Source organism: Coffea eugenioides, chromosome 10 (assembly GCF_003713205.1).
Source record: "Coffea eugenioides isolate CCC68of chromosome 10, Ceug_1.0, whole genome shotgun sequence".
Taxonomy (NCBI): domain Eukaryota; kingdom Viridiplantae; phylum Streptophyta; class Magnoliopsida; order Gentianales; family Rubiaceae; genus Coffea; species Coffea eugenioides.
In genome coordinates, this window is record NC_040044.1 from 27635768 (window position 1) to 27663667 (window position 27900).

Below are 27900 nucleotides of genomic sequence, written 5' to 3' on the forward strand. Positions count from 1 at the left end.
TTACAGTTCCTCGACTTTCTGCAAGTCAAAGCTAGAAAACTTAAGAAGACAGGTCACCCCGATCAAATGATAACTCTAATGCTTGTTGGAATACCTAATGTAGGCAAGTCGCCCTTGCCAATGTATTGCATCAAATTGGAAGGTTAAGCGCTAATACTCTTCTTGGTATAGTAATCGTAGCTAGCTTCAATGAATATTTCGTTTATCTCTTTCCTTTTTTTTAATTTTCTACAGATAATATTCATTTTTTTTGTTGCTTCTAACTTGATGCTATGTTGTTGATTTAAGAGAAAAGGAAGTTAAAACATGCCATTGTGAGTCCACAACCAGAAGAGACAAAATATATAAGCAACCTAAAGGTGCAAAAACATCTCTTTAATATGAGCTTCATTTCAACTTGGGAAGCTAGCAAAGTTGCACAGCTTTATGCATTATTAGTCATCGTACTTGCATGCACAAGTTGAAAGCAGAGTTTTCAAATTGGACCAGTAAGGGCTTAGTCGAGGTGACTAATGAATCACTGGACTTGTAACTTGTTATTGGCCTTGGAATACTCGAGTGTTACTGTGACAGCCCCACCTCACCCTAAGGCGAACCAAAGGACTCAGCGGACCGCCTGCCCAACTCTCGCCAGGACTAACGGTTCAGCTTAGAGCGATCTAATACGTCCGGAACATACAAACGCGTGAACGAAAATGGAGTCGGCCATGAATCGTAACCGACACGTCAAAATCCAACCAAGCATCAATCAAATATATATACATCTTGAAATTAAGCATATACAATCCAAAGTGGCATACAAAAGTATTCAAAAGTTGATACATATACGGTTTGCCAAATCAAAAGAGAAATGGACCCAAAAGTACATTTAGGCTTTCAATCAATGAGCTATACAAAAGATATGTCCATCTAGCTCAATTCGGCAACCAACTATCAAATCCAGTCCAAAAGGATTTATTTTCCTGTAAGGAAAACAAATGGAACAGAAAGGGGTGAGCTTGCGCTCAATGAGGTACCAGACAGATAGCAGTAAAATCATAGCATTTCACATTTAACAAATCAGGTACAGATGCCAGATGTAAAGTAAAGGAACCAATGATTCAAATAGGGAGGATACGGGTGGCACTCAGGAGCTAAATTCCCATTTGCGTCACCGAAACTTGATCGAAATAACAGTTGACACTCCGTCAACGTTACAGAAGTAACCAGTACCGTAGACTCCACTTTCTTCGATTCCTTCCACCTCACATACCTCCACCGGGCCCGAAATCCAATCAGATCAGAAATGGTAATACTCGAGTATACCGGAATTAAGGGTCTCAATACCCAAAGATCCCAAAACAGACTACCGTGGTTCGTTATCTAATCGACCAGGCCCTTGCCGGCCCGACTCGAGTAACTGGCCACAGGTGTTGAGCTCAGAGGTCACAGAAAGGTCGTTGGATACAAGCTTCCAAACGACATCAGAACAGATACAGATACAGATACAGATAACAGATTCAGATTCGCACCAAAATCGGCATATGAACAGACAAGAGAACGAGTGTGATAAAGTACACCCTCGTCTCAAACAGAATAAATAGATAGTTCAGTCATTCAAATCACAGATTGCAAGTGCATAAATCAAGTTAAGTAACAAATAAGGGGAGTGGTACACTCACCGGTGTCAGTACAGATACCTCAAAAGTTTTTGCCCAAAAGAGAGCTTTAATCACCAAGAAACCCTAAAATAATCAAAGTAAAACAATTGAAGGTTCCACTTTCAAAAATCGAGTATACAGAATGCACATGTGAGGCTCGGCTACCAGTCGTATGCCTCGCCAAATAATTATTAACGCAAGGGTGCAAAACATGATTTTTGGGAACGAAAAGATAACATGAAGACCTAGGCTCAAACAACCTAAAAGCCCTTCATTTCTACCAAAAGGCAATTCAAACTTAAAGGAATCAAACGGCCTAGAAAATTGGACAGCATTTCCCCTAAATTTGCTTGCTTTTCCAGCCGTCATGGCTTCATTATTTCCTCAAATCAGTCCCAACATCTCGTACAAAAAAAATCTCATTTCCAAAAGCCGTTCACTGGGCTTCAAGTCAAGTACAAAATTTAGCTAGGAAAATGACCGGAAAGGAAAGTCAAGCCCTAAAATATTCAAATAAGCACGATAAGACTCGATTACAAGTCATAAACCAATTCCAAATACCACCAAAATAGGGCTCCATAAGCATACATAAGCATTAGAGGAAACCAAAAAAATCCCGAAATGGAGTTAAGCGTTAACCCGAAAAAAAATAGTTTTTGACATCATTTTGCGGTTTTGGTACCAATGGCACTACGATTATCGGATGAAGGTACAAGACCCACCTTTTCGAAGCTAAGAGATAGGGATACAATGTTGTAGAAGGTCACTCAGCCAGTTTTGAGTGTAACCAGGTCAAAAATGTCAGATACTACACCAGAACCGGAAAAACAGATTCACAGAACACATTCTGGTTCAAACATCATAAGTCAGCCTACCTAAGTCCAAATCCAGAAATCCAAAAGCCATATGAAAGCTACGATACAAGGCTACATTTTATCAGAAGACCTCAATAACCAATTCGGAAGCATTCCCAACCAAATTAACCAATTACAGACGAAACTATCAAATTCGGGTAAAACCAGGGCAGCAAGGGTAATTCCGTCTTTTCTCAGGATACGCTACTCCGATTGGCCTGAAATTTTTCAGGAATCTCTAAAATATCATTCCCTACAACTTTCATGTTTTAACCCAAGGCCAATTCGGCCTCTAACTATGAGCTACTGTGCCGGGCAGAATGTACAATCATAAAACCCTAACTTTCCAAAAATCTTCCAAAACAGAAATTGATTGCAATTAACCACTTTTTCCACCTTCTAGCTTCCTTAAATATCATTTCCAATCATAATACATGACCACATAATCATATTCATATGAAAACAGAAAAATCCCCAATAATTACAAAACTTCACCAATTCAACCAAAAATCAAGATATAATCCATAACAGTGCATCTTATACTACCACCAATCATGAATTAAGCATCATTAGAGGGAGGAGAGGGGTCCTTCACAACTTACCTTAGCAACACAAGAGAGAGAGCAACTAGTCACTTTAGCCTTCCAAACAACTCCACAAAACACCTCACTATCACTCCCTTAAGGGTTTCTATGGAACAAAAACAAAATTCAATGGTTGATTTGGTAGATTGGAGCAAGATTGAAGCAAAACTTGGAGAGTTTTCTTTCTTTCTTTCTTGGAGAGGTGGTCGGCCACAAGCTTGGAGATTTTGGAAGATTTTTGGTCAATTTTTGGGTTTAGTTAGTAAATGGTAAAAGGATGAATAGTAAGTCAAAACAAGATTTAATCATATGGTGACACATGTCACTTTCATTAATTGCTTGCCTAACTTTTTGTCTCTCTTATACCAATCCATTTGGCAACCTCTAAATATCTCATAGCACCCGGTAATTTAAACCCAATATCCGAAACTTAACCTAATTGGCCGAATTTTTCCAAACTTTCCGCACTAATGGGTCCCACGTCCGATATACATTCTTATTTTCTAAAAATCTAATCGATACTAGAAAAATCATCTAAAAACTATATTTACTCATAAAAATTATTTTCACAATTTTTGAATAAATAAAAATGTGGAAAAGTGTGTAATTAAAAGAAAATAAAACTTAGCAATTAAGAAAAGTACGGGTTCTCACAGTTACCCTACTTGTACTTGATTGGCGTGTGGGCCGGGGTAAGGGGGACGATTGGTGGTCGAAGATGGCGTGAAGTGTGATCTATTAGACTTGATAGTGTAATCTGTGGTTGACGGAGTGTTAACGGTTAAAAGTTAAGCGGTCAATGTGAGGAAAAATGTATCCTTTTATTTGAATGTGCCACTTGTTCTTGATTACCTGTTATTGATTTACTTGGTGACCGCCTTCTTACTTGCTTTGAGATTAATTCTTTGTTTGCATGAATTGTTTTGGAACCTCACTGAACTATGGCTCATCCCATTAGTTTGTTTTCCTTACAGGGTGCAAGTATGGGCGAGTAACTGTGCTCGGATGAATTTTTTCCAGATCTTTTGGCCTTGTAATTGTAATAGTACTAGTGCTCGTCTAGAGTTTGGATTTCTACTAGAGATTAAATCTTTTGCTGTATTTTGAGTATGTATGGACGTTTGAGATGATCGAGTGTGTATATATTTTAAGTTTGGAAACTGCTGCTACTCTTACTCTTGAAGTTATAATTCGTCTTTTAAATTAGGGTTAAATACCAAAAATTCCCCTGTGGTTTGACTAATGTCCACTTTACCTCCCTATGGTTTGGAAACCTACAATTTGACTCCCCGTTATTTCAACTAAAATAAAAGTCTAACGGAAAACATCTAAACTAACGTCTGAAAGAAAAATGTCAAAACTGCCCCTCTATAAGTCAAACCCTTGGAAGAATGTTTCGTGCATTTGAGAATGGGTAAAATATAAAAAACTCCCCTGTGGTTTGTCAAATGTGCACTTTACCTCCCTATGATTTGAAAACTTATAATTTAACTCCCTGTCATTTCACCTAAAGTGAAAGTCTAATAGAAATACCGTTATTGTAGATGTTTTCTATTAGACTTTCACTTTAGTTGAAACGACAGGAAGTTAAATTGTAGGTTTCCAAATTATAGGGAGGTAAAGTGAACATTAGTCAAACCACAGGGAGTTTTTGGTATTTAACCCTTTAAATTATGTGAATGAGTCCCGACAAGAGTTAGGCAAGTTGTCCGCTAAATTTGGGGGTACACCCTTGGGGAGGTGAGGTCGTCACAGGTGATATCAGAGCCTAGGTTTGAATTGGGTTGGGCGGATTAAGTGTTTGAAAGTAGTGACGAGTTACGTATGAATGTTTAACTGTGAAACCCTAGGGCACTACGTGGCTAACCCTATTTGATTAGTCTAAGTTGTTTATTCTCTTGATGCTGCTTGTACTCTAGGCAATGGAAGGAGACGGTGGGAATGGAAGTTCCTAATGACCTCGTCGAGTGCTTAGCTATTAGGAACGTCCAGGAGGGCCTGTATTCTGGTAGGCTTCGGGGCATAGGTTAGGCATTGTGATTGCTGGCGGATCTACTCATATTCCGATAGGGTGGTCCTCGCCATAGCGAACGAGAGGAGAATATTGGCTATTGCCAATAGTGGGGCCCAGACGGAGATCGAGCATCTGAGAGTAGTGCTAAGGATGCAAAGGGATAGAATTCGAGAGCTTGAAACTTCTATTATTGAGGAACAGGAGCAAACTAATGCTTTTCGAGAGCAAGTACATGAGGTTAATGGTCGTCTTGTTCAGATAGTGAGAGAAGGGACCAAACGAAGAACATCTTAACTGAGTGTGGGGTGCTCGTAGAGGAAATGGTACAAGTGAACTTAGTTGAGAAAGGTCAAGGGAACGTGGTCCCTAATGAGTCTGACCTTGAACCTGAGGAAGGTCAAACTGAACCTGAAGGGGAGGTGGAATCGGTTGGGTCGGTGATGAACTGAGCGAGAGATCTAGGTTTAATGGGTTATGCAAGGTAGCTAGGATGTGGTATAGGATAGTTGGGATGACACGTCACCTTTCTTGTTTTGCTTTTGATATCGACGTGTTAAGGCTGATATATATAGCGTTTTCTTTTGTTTTGTGTCCTTTGATTTTGATATATGTACTTAATTTTATTAGGTTGATATGTAAAGTATTTTGTGACTTGGTATTTGAGTTGTTATTATATGTATATAAATCGAGTGTTTTATTTTAAGTGTGTTCTATTATTCTCACTTTATGACTTGAAAATGCTTTTATTAAGTTTTATACTTTATTTTGTTTATGCTTATGAAAGATAGACGAAATCAAGGACGTTGGGCTAGTCGAGGACGTGTGGTTGGACAAGTACAGGAACCAAAAGAAGAAGGAGGCGCAGTGGCTGAACAACAACGTGAACCAAGGGCCGAAGTAGGAGATTGGATAGCAACGACAATCCAACAAATGACTGATATTTTAGCACGGTTGGTAGAACAATAGGGTCAAGCCCTTATTAACCAGTCTAGGACCCTGAAATAGGAGAAGATATGGCCCTAGAGCGCTTTCAAAAATTCTATCCACCCAAGTTTCTTGGAGGGCCAGACCCAGAAATAGTTGGAGACAATGATAAATATTTTTGCTGCCTTAAATTACATAGAGGAAAGGCAGGTGAACTTTGTCGTATTCTAATTTGAAAGATCAGTCCGGGTTTGGTGAAATGTGATTGGCCTAAATGGGAGAGAGAGCGGATAGTGTGGACTTGGTTAAACTTTATACAAGAGTTTAACGAGAAATACCTTTCACCCATAGTCTAGGAGAAAAGGGACGACGATTTTATTAGGCTACATCAGGGAGTTTTAAGTGTGTTTGAGTATGAGACTTTGTTCACTAAGTTATCCAAATTTGCTCCGGAATTGGTAGCTACGGAGCAAAGAAGAGTACGGTGGTTTATACAAGGGTTAAATGTGAAAATTCAAGAAACCTTGGCGGCAGCATAAATTAATACATTCATGGAAGTTCTTGAGAAAGCCTAGAGAATTAAGATTGCGATGGTACATGTGAAGGTTTTTCATGCAAGAAAGAGAGGTGCGCCTAGTGAAGGTCAATGGCAAGGACAAGGCGAGCGCAGCATGCCACCCCCTAAAGTGAGACGAGGAGCTGGTGGTGTGAGAATTTTGGAGACACTTAAGGGAGTTACTCCGAAAGGAGCACCAGGTGGGAGAGGACGACAAGTAGGTGCCTCACAAGGAGACCAAGCATCAGTTTCACGTATAACCTATAGTTACTGTGAGAAGCCAAACCACTCTGAGGCCGAGTGCTGGCAAAAAAAGCAGAAATGTCTACATTGTAGGAGTACTGATCATCAAATTATTAACTATCCACTCATGGATAGAGGCGATGCTTCACGGTCTGACAGGTCGAACCCTACCCAAACAAATGTAGGAGGGAATAGGCTGAGAGTGCCAGTCAGAGTGTATGCCTTGGACCAACAACAAGAGCTTAACCCATCTGAAGTGATAGAATGCACGATTCCTGTCTTTCATCATCTGGCTAAGATTTTGATAGATTTTGGTGTCATTCATTCTTTTATAAATTCTAATTTTATGTGTACCATTGATGTGAAAATCGAGAGACTACCATATGATTTAGAAGTGAGAACACCTGCAGGTGGTCAATATTTGCTTGCTAATGAGGTGTATAGAAAATGTGATATCTGAGTTGGTAAGCGAAAATTGATAGTAGACCTTATAAGTTTGGCCATTAAGGGGTTTGATGTTATTATAGGAATGGATTGGTTAGCTCGTTATCATACTCGGTTGGATTGCAGAACGAAAGTGGTTGAGTTTTGCATACCAAGTGAAGTAACTTTAAAACTAGATGTAAGGGGTATTTTAGTTTCATCTGCCCTTATTTCAAAAATTCGGGTTAGAAAATTGTTGAGTAAGAGGGCATAGGGGTATCTAACCTTTCTAGTCAATACCCCAGGAGATAAAGTTAAATTAGAGGATATGCCGGTGATAAACGAATATCCAGATGTTTTTTCTGAAAAATTGGTGTCATTGCCTCCCGAGAGAAAGATAGAGTTTAAGATTGATCTGGAACATGGAATCACACCTATCTCAAAAACTCCTTATCAGATGGTGCCCGCTGAGTTTAAGGAATTGAAACTGCAATTGCAGGATTTGTTGGCGCGAGGATTTATACAAAAAAATGAGTCACCTTGGAGTGCTCCAGTACTTTTGTTAAGAAGAAGGACGGGAGTTTGCGGTTTTGTATTGACTATCGGGGTTTAAATGCACTGACCGTTAGGAACAAATATTTTTTGTCCCACATTGATGAGTTATTTGATCAATTACAAGGGGTTGTGGTGTTCTCTAAATTGAATCTTAGACAAAGATATTATCAATTAAGAATTAAGAAGCAGGATGTGCCAAAAATTACTTTTAACACTCGATATGGGTATTATGAGTTTGCGGTAATGCCTTTTAGATTAATTAATACCCTAACAGCATTCATGGATTTAATGCATCGGGTGTTTAAACCTTACTTGGGCCAATTCGTAGTGGTGTTTATTGATGATATTTTGGTGTATTCAAAAATCAAGGAGGAGCATGAACAACATTTGAGGATGGTATTGCTAACTTTAAGAGAACATCAGTTGTTCACCATTTACTAAGTGCGAGTTCTGGTTAGAAAAAGTTTCATTCCTAGTCCACATAATTTCAAAAGATGAACTCACTGTGGATCAGACTAAAGTTGAAACTGTTGTCAAGTGGAAACAGTTGGAGAATCCTATTGACGTTCGTAGTTTCTTGGGTCTAGCGGGATATTATCATCGATTTATAAAATATTTTTCAAGAATTATAGGGCTTCTAACAGATTTGACTAAGAAGCAGTGTAAATTCATTTGGGACACTAAGTGTGAAACTAGTTTTCAAAAACTTAAGAAGCGATTAACCATGGCACCGGTGTTAACCCTGCCAAATGGAAAGGATAGTTATACGGTATATACAGATGTTTCGAGAGAAGGTTTAGGGTGTATTTTAATGCAAAATAGGAACGTAATTGCCTATACTTCTCGGAAGTTAAAAGCTCATGAGCGAAATTATCCGACCCATAATTTAGAACTCGCAGTTGTTGTGTTTGTTTTGAAAAAATGGCGATATTATTTGTATGGGATGACTTTTGAGGTCTACATGAACCATAAAAGTCTTAAATATCTGTTCTCCCAGAAGGAGTTGAATCTGAGGCAGCGTCGGTGGATGGAGTTTTTCGAAGATTATGACTATACTATTAATTATCATTTAGGAAAAACCAATTTAGTGACAAATGTTTTAAATCAGAAGACTCAGCTAGCAGGTTCAATGATAAGACAATAGAACCTATTAGAGGATGTTAGTAAATCGAATCCTCACCTTGAGCCACAGAAAGTTATTTTTTGGGAATATTGTGGTGAAGTCAATATTGTTGGATCGAATTAAAAAGAGCCAAAAAAAAGAACCAACGGTGCAAAAGTGGTTGGAGAGGATACAAAAGGGAGAGTTGTCTAACATCAATTTAGATCTCGATGAAATTCTAAGGTTTCGAAATCACATTGTTATACCAAAAGATGAAAAGTTGAAGAAAAATATTTTAGAAGAAACCCACCGTTCAAGATATATGTGCATCCAGGTAGTGGTAAAATGTACCAAAATCTCAAAGGTCTATATTGGTGGGATAACATGAAATTGGAGATTGCTCAATTTGTTCAAAGATGCCTTATGTGTCAGCAAGTGAAGGCCGAGCATAAAAAATCGTCGGGATTGCTACAGTTTCTAAAAATATCTGAATAGAAGTGGGAGCACATGATGATGAATTTTGTGTCAGGGTTACCACGAACTCAAAAAGGTCATGATGCATTTGGGTGATAGTGGATCGATTGACTAAGTCAGCACATTTCTTACCAATTAATATGAATTATTCTTTGAAAAAACTTGCCAAACTTTATATGAATGAGATTGTAAGATTACACGGGGTACCAGTGAGTATAGTATCCGATAGAGATCCTAGATTTGTATCTCGATTTTAGCAAAAGTTACAAGAGACTTTAGGGACTAAACTAAATTGTAACACAATCTATCATCCTTAAACTGATGGACAGTCGAAAAGAACCATTCAAACTCTCGAAAATATGTTAAGATCATGTATTGTAGATTTTGAGGGAAGTTGGAGCCAACATATGACATTAGTTGAGTTTGCTTATAACAACAGTTATCACACCTCTATTCAAATGGCACCATATGAAATGCTTTATGGATGAAAATGCTAATCACCAATTCACTGGAATGAAATAAGAGAGAAAATTTATGGATCCGACAACAATAGCATGGGTTGAGGAAGCGTATGAAAAGGTAAAAGTAATTCGTCAGAGGCTTCAAATGGCCCAGAGTCGACAAAAGAGTTATACTGGCCATCGAAGAAAGAATTTGAAATTTGAAATTGGAGACAAAGTATTTCTTAAGATTATTCCATTAAAAGGGAAGATTAAGGCAGGCAAAGGAAAGAAGTTACAACCCAAATACATAAGTCCCTTCAACATATTCCAACGGATAGGAAAAGTGGCATATCGATTGAAATTGCTAGCAAATTTATCCCAAATCCATGATATTTTTCATGCCTCTTTGTTTAAGAAATATCACCCGGACCCGACTCATATACTGCCGTCAGAGGATATTGAGTTTGATGAGTCTCTAACCTATGAGGAACGACCTATTCGACTACTAGACCGAAAGGTGAAAGACTTGAGAAATAAGCAAATTCTACTGATTAAGGTTTTGTGGAAATACCATGAGATAGAAGAAGCAACCTGGGAGCTAGAGGTAGACATGCAAGAGAAATACCTTGAACTATTTATGAGTAAAGATATGAATTTCAAAGTCGAAATTCTTTTAAGGAAGAGAGAGTGTGAGGACTTGAAAATTTATTTGTATTTTCTTATAATTTTCTTTTATTTTGAATAAGTTAATTTATAATTTCCTTAATACTAATTTACTTGCCTTAATAGTTGCAACAAATAATAGAGTCGAGAGTTTTACTTTTACTTCATAGTTTGGTGCATACTAGGTATTATGGTGCATTGTGATAGTGTGATCAATTGGAGAGGTGTGTGCACTAAGTTTGGTGGATAAGAGCGGATGTTAAGTAATTAAAAGTGCTAAAAGTAAATTAGTGAATCATAAATTAAAAAAATACAAGAGAGACAAAGAAATAGATTTGAATCGACTCGCGCCACTTGTTATCGGTCAAAGACGCCACTTGACCAAGACTTTCTTTCCCTAATCTTCTTATTTTTCTTTTATTTTCCTTCCCTATATTTTTAGCATGCTGGCCAAAATTTTGACAAAAAAGAGAGGAAAAGAAGAAAAAAAAAAAGAAAAATTACTGAGTGCCAAGTATTGGCAATCAAGGTCATCTTTGACCAAAACCTTTCTTCCATCTATATTTTTCTTATCACCAAAATTTTCTCCATTTATCTTCCTTGTTGGCCGAACCTAGAGAGGAAAAAAAGAGAAAAGAGAGTTTCAAAACTTACCTTGATCTTACCTTGATCTAGTGAGTAATTAACAAGAACCATTAATCTAAACCGGAAAAAGTTGCAACAAGGAGACAAGAAGGCTTGTAGTGGAGTGATTTGGAAAAGAAAGCTTTGGTTTCATTTTTCTTCTGGGGTTTGAAGGTATTAAGTTGAAAAACTCTCCTTATCTTTCTTATTTTGCATTTTATTGGATATATGCCTTGAATATGGAGGTTTTGTGAACGATTTCATGGATTTGTGAAGATTGGTGAACTTTTCAGTTTTGATTTATATTTTCCAGCCATGAGATGATGATATTTAGCTTTGCTATGGACTTGAGAGTTTTAATATGAAGATTTCTATCTTTACTATGAATTTTTAGCTTCAAAATAGGAATTTTCAACTTAGTTTACAAAATTCTAGCATAGGATTTAATTTTTCAGCTTGAGTATATGATGAATATATGCTATATATATGCCTAAATTAGTTAGTTTGGTGGCCTAGTATAAGAACGCCTTTTACCTTATAGCTTTTGGAGTTGATTTGGACTGTTTTGCCATGAAATTTAGCTTGGAAAATTGAAGAAAAATTGAAGGAAAAATAGGAGAGGTGCTGCCCATTTCTTTTCTTGTAGTATAAGCAAGTAAAAGTGAGAGTAGAAGGATGAGTTGTGGTTGATTCGGACTTAGTTTGCTTATGGATACTTGCTTCTACTTTGGTTATGAGTTATAAGTTGAAATTTTGCTAAAAACTATATATTTTGCAAGGAGAAAGTAATAGCCATTTTAAACATGATTTCTAATTGCATAAGTCAAGTTTTAAACTTAAAGGTTTTAATCGTTTTCTATCTAAAAACAAAGAGGAGCGTGCATGTATCTTGCATATGGTTTGCTAAGCCTTAAAGGTTCATTTACATGATCTTCCTTTGATATTAACAAACGAAAATTGTATATTTTGAAACCCTATTTGATTGCATTTTGCTATACGACATTTGATCGCAGATCTTGAATTCGGCCAGGGAGCTAGGTCTGAACCTGATTTTGATAAACAATAATCATTGGTGAGTGTTTCACTTGCATGACTTGGACTATGTGGCTTGTTTCTAGATATCTTAACTTGCTATTAAAAAGGTGAGTGTGTATTTTATCGCATTCGACCTAACTTGTTTGAATTTATGACGACTTGTTTATTTGTGAACCGACATATTTGTGCATGACTTGAAAGCCTTGGGGTTGTTATCTCACCATCTATACTTGCTTTAGGATCTCATCCCCATTGGCTAGTTGGTCAAATCGGGTCAGCAAGGGCTTGGTCGAGGTGACTAATGAACCATGGAACTTGTAACTTGTTATTGGCCTTGGAATACTCGAGTATTACCCTACTTATAACTAATCCATACCTATTCTCATGGTTATGAAATTAGCTACAAGTTCATTTCTTCAATGAAATTACATGAAATGAATCACTAAAAACCACATAGGTGCACCTCTACTTTCGTGAGTGTACTCCCTATGTTTAGCACTTCTTGAACTAGTGTTAAATCTCAATTTTCATTGCAGAAATAACACCTTAGATAATCACAATTAATGGTACCAGATTAATCATGATTTCAAGAGCTAAAGTGCTAAATAACTTGCTCAAATCATAGCAGTCAAATAACCAAATAATAAACACTAACAATTATAGAAAGTTCAACCAAACCCAAGGTATAAACTTTAGAAACACATAATGAACATAAAATCCAGAACTTGCATATTAACTAAATTTGGAATCAAGTACAAAAGATAAAGAGTTGAAAAGGAATGTAACCCATGTCACTTGAGCTCATCACCTTGCCTTCTTCATCTCCATCTTAATCCTAGTCTAGCAATATACAAGAGTGGATGAATTACACTAGCTAAACTATCCTACACTAAGGAAATGGAAGAACTACATTTCTGCACTCTTCAAGCTTCTCCCGTATGTTCCTCTCTATTTTCTGCTATGGACTCCCATCTCTCCAATCTCCTTTTTGCAATGAATTTGGCTATTTAATGATGAAAGGTGGTCAAGAAATGAGGATTACATCTTCCTTTTACAGCTGGGAATGTTTCTCACATGTCTAGCATCCAATGTGAGTTGGTGGGGGGTGAAATTGAGTTTTACGCGTACAGAGCAGCCTTTCCTGACCAGTGATCCGAGCTGCTACAGTACCTCGGATCCGTATGGATCCGAGCTCGGATCCACTAACCCAGAAACAACCGAGGGTTCGGATGAATAGTGGATCCGAATGTGGATCACTTGCTCTGTTTTTGGCCCAACTTCAACCAATCTTTTCTTGATGTTAGAGGCTGAACCAGCTCATGTCTAAAACACGAAAGTTGTAGCCTTTTGAGTTATCTTTCTAATGCATCAAGAATCACCTCATTTGGATCTGTGTAGGCTGAGATATGACTGAAATACCCTTGCCTGCTCATTGCCCTGTTCCAGTTTCGACCAGTAGAAATTTGCTATTGTAATTCGGCATTTTGACCTGGAAAACCTTCAAACTGGATTTAGATGTCTTCACCAAAGTTGTAGATCTATCTCTTATCTTCAAATGGGTTCAAGAATCATCCCAATCCAATCATTGTAACTCAAGTTATAGCCGAAATACGAAAATGTGTCAAAACTGTCAAAATACACAAAATCCAAGTAAAAAGTGATAAAAACCTCATTTAATCACTTAAAAGCATTTTTCACCAATTATAGCCAAAATGATTCATATTCTTCCAATAATATAACCAAAGTGACTAAAAATAATATAAAATGTCATACAATTATTACGTAAATTAGTCACTTATCAAACTCCCCCACACTTAAATCATTGCTTGTCCTCAAGCAATTCACACATAATCAAATGCAATGATTCAAGAGGTGAAACAATATATGCACTTTGTCCAATTTAATTCCTCAAGACTTGGAAAATAATTATTATATAATTATTCAATTTACACTAAATACTCATAATATCAAGTAAAGGAAAGATAATTATACCCTAAATTCAACAAGTTAAACTTAATCTCTTACCCTAACCTAATTTCACAAATAAGCAACCCACATAGTCGATTTATAGCCTTCCTCCTCCTATAATCATCCTTTTCTCAAAATTTTACATCTAAGAGGGATTTATTCATACTAATTTTACTTAAATAGTGAAAATGCCTTTTTACGCGAAAATCGACACTTTTAGGTGAAGATCCCCGGTTACTCAACATTTCACTTATTCAAGTTGCTATGCATACTCTTAATTCAAATACCTTTTTACGCGAAAATCGACATTTTTAGATGCCAACCCCCGGTTACTGGGTACGAGAATCATTGGAGTAGAACAATTTTTATTTACTTTCTTTTCTTTTCTTTTTTATTTATTTATTTATTTATTTATTTATTTATTTTTCCCTCATAGAAAAATATATAAAAATAATCAAAGGAGGAGTATAACCTTTATCGACTATATCAATCACTTACTTGCAAAATTAAATAAAGAGAAGAAATCTCATTAAACATGTAAAATTATAGGCATAATTTTCCTCACTTTACCAAATATACTTTCTAAAATGTAAAAATTCTAATTGCATAATAACTATTTCCAAGTTAAATGAGGACTAAACCTTCCAAAATACACATAAAGTTTCAACAATTGGAAGAATAAAACACTTAAGGTTGGAATACTTTGCCCTTTTTGAATGAAAATGCAAAAATTTGAAGAACTTTTGGGCCATAGTGAAATATTGGAAAAGGTTTTAGAAAATTTTTTACAGAGTTTCTCCTTATAAATGGATGAAAACTCCCTGCCAACAAACCCAATTTCAAGCAAATTATCCACATGCAAATAATTCAAACACAATTCCAATATTTCTAAGCATTTAAATCCACAAAATATCATCACATAGCATTAGAATGCAAGTTCACATATTTCCTCCCCCACACTTAAACTTCACATTGTCCTCAATGTGAGAAAAGGAAAATAAAGAAAGAGTAAAAGAAAATACTCCCCTTATGACTTGCGCAATCCGAATCCATGTCCAAGTGATGAATTTCCAACCGTATTTGAGAAAGAATGGAAGTTCACTTATTGCACCCTTTGCAATTGAGATCATTTGCATGAACTCTTGCCGTTGCCACCTACAAAACACACAAAAACATTAATCGAACAACTAAAACTTACTAAAAACAAGCCAACATGAAGAAAAGTGGAGTTGAAAAGTGATCCAAGCCTTCGTTTTTAAAAGGATCCGAGGTCGTTTTTGAAAGGATCCGAGGTCGGATCATGATAAGTGAGCTCGGATCAAGAAGCTCGAATTTTTTCTGATTGCAGAAGTGGATCCGAGGCCTTGGATCCATACGGATCCGAGCTCGGATCAAGAAGCTCGAAGTTTTTCTCTGATTGCAGAAGTGGATCCGAGGCCTTGGATCCATATGGATTCGAGGCCTTGGATCCATTGAATCTGCACTTATTGCAGAATTTTTGCAATTTTCAGTTTGACCTCAATTCTTCAAAATACACCCTAGATCATTTCTATGTCAAAATAAACTATTCACACACATGTAAAATGATCTAAACATGCATTCTAAACCTCTTTAATGCATCAAAAATCATAATTACTGAATTTGAGGTATTGAGATCTTTGATCAAACTTCGCCTTTTTCACCTCATTTGGTCACTTTTGCATCTTTTTCCAAAACCTACAAATGAAAAATAACAAAATAACTCAAACTTATACTTTAAACATAAAATCACTCCAAAGTAACACCAACTTAAACAAGCATTGGGTTGCCTCCCAATAAGCGCTTCTTTAAAGTCAATAGCTTGACTATATCACCTCATTTTCAAGGAGGCTTAGTTAACGAATAATCCACCATTTTAGGCCTTGGTGGATCATTGTAAGGTACTTAATAGAAAAAGCCACATGAACTAATGATGTGAGAAATGGAAGTGACTTACCTATTCCAAGTGTTTCATAGATATTACCTTGAATATGCACCACTTGAGAATTTACCAAAGGAAATGTCATGAGAGTATCTTGGGCAGCAATACCCTTAGAACCTATACTTTCAATGCACTCCTCAAGAGGGGTGAAAAATGAGTCATTAAAACTCACCTCTTGAGGCTCAAAGTTAGTTTCAAAGGTATTATCATGTGAAATGGATATTTGCTCATTGAAATATAATTGAGATTCATCATTTTCATCCAAATGCAATCCATTTTCACATACAACATTTCCACGATTCATGCTAGGATCATTTTGCAAATTATTAGAAGAAATAACTTCACACAATACATTCAATTGCTCATGTATTCTACCATAGTGAGAAGCTAATTCATCTATTCTTTCCTCAATCCTATCAAAACGGTCGGAAGTTGCATTTGCTAGCTTTTCTAAAGCTTAACTCCCAAGATGGCTTAGAATCATTAGCTACTCTTTCTATTGCCAACTCCCAAGATGGTTTTGATTCATATTGGACACTTTCAGGTTGGTGATCATAAAAATATGAATTATCACTATAAGTACATTGATTATTCCAACCATAAGCAGGAGAATTGCTCCAATTAGCACTATATTGATCAAACAAGGATTGTAATGCTCTAATTCATCATAATAATCCACATTTTGTGCTTGCATACATGTATTAATAGCATGATAACCTCCACACAAGTCACAAATCACATGATAAGAATTGAAAGCATTAACATTCCTCCCTTGCTCAATTTCATGCATCATGGTGTCCATTTGAACTTGTAACTTAATTACATCAAATTTTGCCTTTAAGCACCTTAAACCATCTTCAAAAGATATACATTCAGTAAATTCTTGGTTACCTCTGTTGAAGGAGCTTTGCACTTGGTAACCATCCATTTCCAATCTTCCACTTCTCAAGCATTGTCCTCCAAATTGACCTACCCTTCTCATTACCTAAAATTGCTTTTAAACAACCTCAAAAGCAAAATTAGTAAGAAAAATAGGTAATGAAACATACACACATAAAATACAAAAATAACAGAAAATAACATTCACATTATAACTAATATTATGTCTAAACTAATAAAGTTGCTCTTCACACCGATATTGCCAAATCTTCCCCGGCAACGGCGCCAAAAACTTGACGTGCGCGGAGTATACATATACAATTAAGCTCATCCTAATCAAGTTTTACATTTATAAACTCCTAAATACCCCACACGCGATTTATCGCAAGTATACGAATCGTGAGCTAGTATAGGGTATTAAGGGTCGATCCCACAAGGAAGATTGCAATTACCGGTACTACTTAAGCTTCTCTATTATTTAGACTATCAATGAATTATAACAAATTAAAACCTACTGAAATTATGCAAGAAAATAACAAATAAAAGCTCCTTGGGTTGTGGTATCCCTAACTACTCATGCAAGTGCTATATTTGGATCATTAATTACTACATCTAGGCTAGTTATGGTGTAATTTCCTTATGCATTTGAATCCTACTTTCGTAGTGAATCAATTATACTTATAACTAATCCATACCTATTCTCATGGTTATGAAATTAGCTACAAGTTCATTTCTTCAATGAAATTACATGAAATGAATCACTAAACCACATAGGTGCACCTCTACTTTCGTGAGTGTACTCCCTATGTTTAGCACTTCTGAACTAGTGTTAAATCTCAATTTTCATTGCAGAAACAACACCTTAGATAATCACAATTAATGGTACCAGATTAATCATGATTTCAAGAGCTAAAGTGCTAAATAACTTGCTCAAATCATAGCAGTCAAATAACCAAATAATAAACACTAACAATTATAGAAAGTTCAACCAAACCCAAGGTATAAACTTTAGAAACACATAATGAACATAAAATCCAGAACTTGCATATTAACTAAATTTGGAATCAAGTACAAAAGATAAAGAGTTGAAAAGGAATGTAACCCATGTCACTTGAGCTCATCACCTTGCCTTCTTCATCTCCATCTTAATCCCAGTCTAGCAATATACAAGAGTGGATGAATTACACTAGCTAAACTATCCTACACTAAGGAAATGGAAGAACTACATTTCTGCACTCTTCAAGCTTCTCCCGTATGTTCCTCTCTATTTTCTGCTATGGACTCCCATCTCTCCAATCTCCTTTTTGCAATGAATTTGGCTATTTAATGATGAAAGGTGGTCAAGAAATGAGGATTACATCTTCCTTTTACAGCTGGGAATGTTTCTCACATGTCTAGCATCCAATGTGAGTTGGTGGGGGGGTGAAATTGAGTTTTACGCGTACAGAGCAGCCTTTTCTGACCAGTGATCCGAGCTGCTACAGTACCTCGGATCCGTATGGATCCGAGCTCGGATCCACTAACCCAGAAACAACCGAGGGTTCGGATGAATAGTGGATCCGAATGTGGATCACTTGCTCTGTTTTTGGCCCAACTTCAACCAATCTTTTCTTGATGTTAGAGGCTGAACCAGCTCATGTCTAAAACACGAAAGTTGTAGCCTTTTGAGTTATCTTTCTAATGCATCAAGAATCACCTCATTTGGATCTGTGTAGGCTGAGATATGACTGAAATACCCTTGCCTGCTCATTGCCCTGTTCCAGTTTCGACCAGTAGAAATTTGCTATTGTAATTCGGCATTTTGACCTGGAAAACCTTCAAACTGGATTTAGATGTCTTCACCAAAGTTGTAGATCTATCTCTTATCTTCAAATGGGTTCAAGAATCATCCCAATCCGATCATTGTAACTCAAGTTATAGCCGAAATACGAAAATGTGTCAAAACTGTCAAAATACACAAAATCCAAGTAAAAAGTGATAAAAACCTCATTTAATCACTTAAAAGCATTTTTCACCAATTATAGCCAAAATGATTCATATTCTTCCAATAATATAACCAAAGTGACTAAAAATAATATAAAATGTCATACAATTATTACGTAAATTAGTCACTTATCACTATCTACAAGTCGAAGATAGTAGTTGTAATGCTCATTGAGGAAGGCACACTTTAAACGAACCCGTGGTACACAATCAGCCCTATTGTCTATAAAAATGAGACAATAAAGATTAGTAGACAGCTCACGAAAATGAGAGAAATGTGTAAAAGAAACATAGATAGGACAAGAAGAAAGAAATGAAGGCAATAAGATAAAAATTTCTAGAACTGTGTTGTTGACATCTTCACGAAAAGGAATGGCAGCAAGGTTGGTTGAAAGTGGATAGCAATCATACAATTCCATGTCCGTTTAATTAACCTGCAAAAAAAAAAAGGAAAACCAGTAGCAAATAGGTTAGTAAAGTTACGATAAGGAATCTCATCACACTCAACTCGTACTAACAAGCTATGTTTCTTATCCACTTTCACTCCTATGGTCGAACACACAAGTGTTTTTACCTTCTCTCCATTCTCGGCCACTCTTTTTTTTTTTCCCCAACTCACATTCTAACTCATATTCCTCATGTAGCCTCACTTGATCCTCTCGAAACCTGTCTAGGTGTAAGGGGAACAAGAGTAATCTTCCTATTACAATGCATAAAGGAATATTTGTTGGTGTGATCATCAAATTGGACAGCTTTGTCGTATGGCCAAAAACAACCTAAGATCAAGTGACTCACTTGCATTGGTACCACATCACACATCACTTCATCTTCATACTTACCAATGTGGAATGGTACCTTCACTTGCTTGCGTTCACCACCATCATTATTTAGCCATTGAGGTCGATATGGGTTATGGTGTTTGGTAGTTGGAAGAGCTAATTTCTCAACCATGAACAAGTTTACCACATTTGTGCAACTTCCACCATCAATTATTAGACTACACAACTTGTCCTTAATGTGATAATAAGTGTAGAATAAGTTCTCTCTTTGCACCTCTTCCTCCTCTTTAGCATGGGCAGCAAGCAGTTTTCGAACAACTAAAAATTCAACTTTACTGTCAACAGACAATTCTTTCTCTGAATTATCACTTTCTTCCATTGAAGGTGGCATAGCTTCACAATCGTCCTCATTATCCGACACAACCTCTCCATTAGGTAAGACGAGCATGGTTCTTTGGTTTGGCCATTGAAATGCTATGTGTCAAAAGTCTTGACACTTGAAGCACTTAGTCTCCCCACTTCGCGGTTTTAGAGTTCGTGTACCAATTTCAACTTCGGACTTAGTTGCTGATTTTACCTTATGTAGTTTCAGTTTTGGTGGTTAAAAAGGGACCGAGCTCTTATCTTCACCTCTTGAAGGAGAACTTCTGTGAGAACCCAAAAATTTTCTTATTTTTATCTTATTTTACTAGTTTATTTAATTATTTATTCAATCATTTTCTCTGAATAATTTATTTCAACCATTTTAAATCCATTTATATGGAACAATGCCTTACTTATATTTTTAAAACGTCCCGTTAGCAAATTAATTTTTCTGCGACTCGTTCAGTAAGGAATAGAGAATACATATTTTTCGAGGCAATATTCGATCCGAGAGTGCAATAATCTTGGAGAATTAAGAATGATTAATTGTAGATTAAGAAAAGTTAATTGAGGGATTAGACGTGAGTAAGTGAAATTAAGCTTTTACCGCGCGCGCGTCGAAAGTTTCTCGAAGGTCGCACCGCACTATTAATTGGAATTGGAGGACTTAATACTAGACTAGTAAGTGTGAATAATTACTATGTTAGAGGAATTACCTTAGAGTTTTAGTGTATAAGTGTACCAAACAAGAGAGAAAGTGGTAGTACGAAACCCTATTTGAGACACTATTAAGGGTTGACTATCTTGCAAAACTTAATGGCTACTTTATCTCCAATCTTTCCTCACAAGCTTCACACTTAACTCACTCATCTCTCTCACCTCTCTCAGCCAAACCTCCAAGGAAGAAAGGGGGAAGAAAACTCCATCTTTTTTAGCTTCAAACTTGCTCACTTTCATCTCCCAATTTCCTACTCACTTGGAATTTCATTCCAACTAGAAGAAAGGTGAAGGCTTGTGGAGTTCTTGGAGAAACTTTGGTGGAAATATCTGGTCTTCATCTAGGTTTAAAGGTAACCATTTCATCTCCTTTCATCTTTCAAATTTTTCCAAGATTGGAGCTTGATTTTCATGGGTTTGAAACCCTAATCGCATTTATAGGCTACCGGACTTGAGAAACTTTATTTCTCGCTTTAAATCATAGGCTAGCTGTCTTGATGAGGCCTCTAGGTAGCTAACTTGAGGATTGATTGTTTGATTATGGTTGTTTATGTGATGAATGAGATGATTATGGTTAGAAAGTTGAGAGAAATCGAAGGAAAGTTGCGAAAGGAAGCTGGCCGAAATTCTGGTCATGTTCTTTTGTTTTAGTTTCAAAATTTTGATGTTTGGTTGATTGTTAAATTGATGGATATATGTTGTATATTGTGTGTACAAAGTGCCTTTCAAAAATCGTGTCGAATGGTTGCACAAAACTTGAGTTTTGGAAAAAGTTTCAAATCTGGAAATTGCTAGCAGGATAACCGGATAGTGGTTGTTTGCTTGAACATAGCTCTCTATACAAAAGTCAAAATTGAGTGCCATTTGCGGCATTCAAAACTAGACATTCATAGCTTTCCAACGGTATAAAAATTTCTTGCTAGTTCGTTTTGAGTCATCCATAGCGAATCGGAAAAGTCGGCTGTTCTATTTTAACTGTCTATCCGAATGAAACTGGGAAGCTGCATATTGTGGCTCGATTTTGTCCCACTTGTGAAAAGATTTTCAAAATGATGCCTTCTGATGAATTGTAGCATTTTGAACCTAGTTTCCAACACCATAAACCATTCTCAATTTGGAGATGTATAGAGCTAGATATGGTTTGATTTCGAAAATATGACAAAGCTGGAAACCGGAAACTGGAAACTTTTCCCTTCCTTGTTGACCGAATGGTTAAATGTTTCTGGAATCTTGGTTTAAAAAATGAAGTGGATTGGGGCTGATTTCGTTGGACAAAAATTTTGAAAAAGAAAGAGAAATAGGATGGCAGATTTGCTTTGAAAGATTTCACAAACTTTGATCGTTTTGTTAACTGCCTTCCCGTGCGAGTTTTATCTAAAATTTGATAGAGAGGTAGTCTATATATTTAAGTATACCAGGTTTGGTGTAATTTCAATACCATTTCGATACCCAAATAATGCCCCAAAAATTGCTCTTCAAATCTGGAAATCCACTGGTCAGGTTGCAAAATCGACTGACTTCAAACTGTTATATCTTGTTGCTCAAAACTCCGAATTTAGTTCCGCTTTTGTGTTTAAAACTTAGTTTGGAACTCTTATTATGTTATAAATTTCAGAGACTGGTTCACTTTCTGTGAATTTTACCGAATTTCCAAACATTGCTGAAAAACCAAGACTGGTTCCGTCTTGCCTTCTTGAAACTGAAATTTTGAGCCGAAATTTGAATGCCTTCTAGTTGAAATCTTGAGAAAGTGTTTTTTGGGAAGTTTTAGTACTTTTAATTTAGTTTCCAATGGTATAAAGTTTTCCATTTTTGGACGTACCAAACTCAAGATCTAATTTTTCAAGTTTTGTCGCGTAAAGCAGAAAATTTCCGATTTCGTAAGAAATGAGTTTTAAGAACTTTTCATTTCCTTTTGATATTGATAGTTCATTTTAAACCCGATTTCATGGAGGATACGAGTTTTCCCTTGTGACTTTAAATCCTCACTTTTGAATCTTGAATTTCAATAGAGTGATGCTCTTTTGAGGCATTGTTCTAAGTTTAAGCAAATACATTTCCTTCCTTGTATGTTAAGTGATTGTGAGTATATGTGAGTGATAATTGATCACTATTTCTTCAGGCACTCAAGAGGATATTGAAGGAAACCTTGGAGCGGAACACTAAAGGACTTTTTACTCACTTATTTTGAATTGGTGAGTGTCAAGTGCATAAATTGTTGCTATATATTTGAATGGTTCTTTGTTTATGAAGTATTTTGGAATTGTTGAGACGAGCGTGTACTTTATCACATTCGTTCTCTTTTAAGTGAATTTATAATTGAATTGTGTGAAGTGAAAATTATATTTGTGTTGAAGCGATGTCGATTGGAATGAATCTCATCGACTTATAATTATATTTGTGTTGAAGCGATGTCGATTGGAGTGAATCTCATCGACTTATATTTATAATAGTGGGGGACGCCCAAACTCATTGGCCGACCTTCCGATTTGAGCCGGCATGGGCTTGGTCATGAAGTTTGGTGAGCCATGAGAAATTTCATAAGTTTGATTATTTGAGAGATCTCGCTTGGCATACTCGAGTAGTATCGCCTTTTATAACAGAAGTGCGAGCCCGGAACAACGGGTGTAACAGTGAACGGGAGTGTGAAGTAAGTGGAGCTCTATGGACTTAATACCTACCCGGTTGACGGAGTGTCATCACGTGGAGGTATTGGATCGAATCTCGGCAAAGTAAGTGGAATCTAGCTCTTGAGAGCTCCCGTATCCTTATTCAGTGTGTTTAATGTTAATTGTGAATTACTTGAATTTTATAGCTTTATTCTTGTATAAGTGTTATTGTTACTTGAGCTATGTGTTTGCATTTTTTTTTCTTGGCCTCACTGAGCGTTCGCTCATCTCATTAGTTTGTTTTCCTTAACAGGAGTTCGGGATGGAAAGATTTTTGGAAGCCGACTTGATTACCTTTTGATTAGAATTTTGGATGTAATTGATTAGTCGACTTTTGGTGGTTGTAATTTTTGGGAATGTTGATGTACCTTTTGGAAACTCATGATATAAGATTTGAATGTTCCATTAAGGAAGCGACTCTTCTTTACTTCGACCTTTATTATTTGGTTGTTTATCCTTAAGTTTGAATTAGACTTGTATCGAGTCCTGGCAAGAGCTAGGCAGGCGTTTCGCAGATACCCTTGGGTTCGTCCTAGGGAGAAGTGGGGGCGTCACAACTTCTCCAATTTCCAGCTTGAAAGTTAGCATTGGTGCGAGTGTTACCCCTCCTCTTGAGATGCCTTTCCACCATCACCGCCTTGCCCAACAACTTATGCATATCTAAATAGTGTTGGAGCTTAACTATCTTAGAAATTTCAGGTCTTAAACCATTTAAAAATCTGGAAATTGTCGCTTCTAAATCTTCTTGAACGTCGGCCCTCATCATCACCATTTCTATCTCCTTGTAATAATCTTCTATGGACATGCTACCTTGAGTAAGAGTTTGTAATCTATGCTGCAAGTCCCGATGATAGTAGTTAGGTACAAATTTCATTCACATCAATCCTTGCAACTCCTCCAAAGTCTCCACAGTCTGCTCACGATTCTTTCTACGACTAAGGCGTAGTTGATCCTGCCATACCGATGCATAGTCAGTGAACTCCACGGCTGCAAGTTTTACTTTCTGCTCATCTTTGTAGTTATAACATTGAAATATCATCTCGATCTTCCTCTCCCATTCCAAATAAGTCTCGGGGTCAGACCTTCCTTGGAAAGAAGGAATTTTCAGCTTAATGCCCTTAATAGAATCATCACTTTGACGGTCGTTACGCCGCTCCGTCTGTGGATGCCTCGCGTACTCCTCCTCATTATTAGAGCTTGCGGATTTCTCCACATGTATCTTCCTCTAGCCAGATTTGGACTGTTTCGGAGTGGATCGCAATTTGTAGAGCTTTGCATAAATTGGCTCCAATGTTTGACTCAATATCTTGCTAAACTTGTCCTCCAACATTTCGGTAAGAAGTTTAACGTCAAGAGAATTGGAAGCCCCTTCAACACTGCTGTTGGATTTACTTCCAGCTCCATTAGTCATTGTTACTAAACCTGCAAAAGGGTTAGTAATAATTGAAGAAAAGTTCCTCACGCACTCCCTGAGTGTTTACCCTCTTTGCTCCTGTTTGTACTCAATCACCCCCCCAATGACCTCACACTTAGGCTCTAATGGATGTTATTTGCTAGCCTTGAATAACTTAGAGCGATCCTTAAGGTGAACGATACTTATCAAGTAGTAATTACAAGAGTATGCACGGTCAGAATTTTTTTAAGAGCAAAACAAGAATTAGATGCGGACAAGGGTGTTGCAAAATTGTAGAATTTAGACCTCACAAATGCTAGAAAAAATGACACACAACAAAGTTGGAAATTTGCAGATTTTACTTGAGTAAAATGAACTCTAATGAGACCAGGAAACCTTAAGGCGATGTAGTCTAAATTTCGGATAGATTTGGTGTTAGATTGTTGCAGATTTGGACCAGAAATTGACACACCATACATGAAATATATTGCTGGAAAAATTACTCTATAAACCTATTTAGATTTGGACAAGAGTGACGCACAAAATCTGGAAACTATTGGACTTGAACAAGGAAACTAGAATTAGGAAACTATGACTCTTTGTAGTTCAAAACTATTTTAGACTTGTTTTTGGACCACCAAACTCGATCAAAACTGGAAACTAAAAACTCAAAATAGATTATTTATGACTGCACAAACCAAATTTACTTGGCTAGAATAAGAAACGAATTGGCAGAAATTTTTGGAACCTAGAAAAGATTCTACCCGAGAGTGATGGCTAGGACTTTGGGCGCTAATTCAAATGATTCTTGGCTTTAAATATAGGAAACGAGATGCTGTTTAGGTATGTTTCCTAGGTGTGTCTCATGTTTTGTAGCTGGACTAGTAAGCCAATTTCAACAAGGAGTCTAACGTCTAGAATTTGGCAACAAAGTCCAACTTACTTTCAGTTGTCAATTCTTTGGCTTCTTGCTTCTAAACTCAATGCTAATGATCCAATTGTGTTTCTTCTTCTTTTTTTGATCAGATTCTTTTTTTTTTTTTCTTTTCACTTCAATTTGGATCACTATCTTCAAGAAACAAGATCAAACAAGAACAACCCAAAGCAAGGTTCAAGAAACGAATTCGGGTTTTCAATAACTTCAAGATTTTGGAACTTTGGTTCAAGATTTCCAAGAAACTCTATTATGCAACCCAAGAACTTCAAGATTTTCAAGAAAAGGTTCAAGAAAGTTCAAGAAATTCCAAAGTTTTGTCCAGAGGTTCAAGAACTTCAAATGCTTTCAAGGATTATGAAGAAACCAGCCACGAATCCCAATCAAAATTTATGATCAGCCACGGATTCTTGAAGACAAGAGGTATGACTAGAAAATATTTTATTTATCTATTTTTTTGACTCTAGACAACACAAGACTTCAAGACACATGACAACAAGATGCAAAACAAGACAAAACACGATTTGAACATAGAATCATGACACGGACAGCAAAGGAACACATTAATAGCCAAGGAGACAACGTGGACAACAAGAAACAATGCAAACCCTAGCGACTCAACACACAGGGTAACTTCGGACTGATTTTGACAAATAAACAAGACAAGATTCACGAAGGAAAACAGCAAGACAAGTCACGAATTGGACTGCAGAAATTCAGACAGCAAGGTGAAACGAGCAAAACCCTAGAAACTAAACAAAAACAAAAAGGGATATAACGATGATACCTTCACCCTAGTACCAACTGATACGATTTTTGATATGCCAAAATGAATCAAGAACGTGAACCACAATCCCTAGACCTAGATTAGGATCCACATTTGGAGATGGATGTTTATGATCGATCTTGGACCCCTCAAGAAAGACCAAAACGGTAGAACAACGCCACAATCAAGGTGAATACTTGATTGATAAGTTGGCGAATCACCTTAGGCCAACTCCAAGATGTTCAATGATGGCTTTCTCAAGCTGAAAGACGCTCTTCCTCACTAGAAAGAATTCTAGAAATTTCTCAAATATTATTCTACGTATGCAAAGCGTAAAAACTAAGGCCTTTATAGCCTTTACAAGACTCACTGCTCCTAACCATACTAGAACTCACTTAACTAAATCCTTAACTACTTATAATTGACTCAAACTCGGCTAGACTAACTCAACACACAGCTTACTATGATCAACATGACCTTAACTTTTATTCTTCTAAAAGTAACGACTCAACTATCATGGAGCCAACATTAAACCAAGCGGCTAACACTACTTGAACCAACCTAAACAATTTGGCCGGAACATTGAACAAAACTAACAACTAATAAGCAAAGAAAACTGTCACAGCCTTGATAATCTTCAAAGCCCACTAAATTCCGCATCACCTATTCCCCTTTAAGCCAACTATCATCTATCTGAGCGAATTAATCGTGTTGGACCTCCAAAAGTTAAGCTTGTCTAATCATTATGTTTTTCTATCATTAGTTTGCTTACTTTATCACTTCTCATTTTTGAAGCATTTGCTGAAATTTCATTGCTAGCCATCATCTGTGTTTTAGAGTCTCGTTGCATGCTAATGATCATACGCCTCCAATACATCTGTGTTTCCTTTTAATCCCCTTCCTATTTTCAGTTTTCATGCTTTTTGCTTCTTGTTATTATTTGTGAGGTTTTTTGCATTAAGATTGCCAATCACTTGAATGTCTAAGTCTTGGATACCCCTGGTATTTTTCTCCAGAGGTTTTTGATGACAAACCATGCTCTAAACTAGCTTTAATAGGTAGAAATGCCAACTATACAGTTTTTATTCATTCTTGTTCAATGAACTTTTGTTTAGCCTTGGTTTACATGTAAAAAACTCTCTTTAGCTATTGCAGGTACGTACCTTTAACTATTTAGTCGTGGCTATTGAGAATGAAAGTAAAATTTCCAGTAATTTATACTGACATGTGTTTCCCAATGCATAGGAGCCATCAGGGACTGCATTGTTGGGGAAAATGATTCAGCTCATTACTTTCTTGCTGTTTTTAATTTGAGCCAATAATACAAGAAATGGTCAAAGTTTTCTGCCATTTAG

General features: G+C 36.7%; 1 pseudogene; it reads left to right on the forward strand.

Annotated features, from left to right (window-relative positions):
• LOC113750610 lies at positions 1–27900 on the forward strand (annotated as a pseudogene).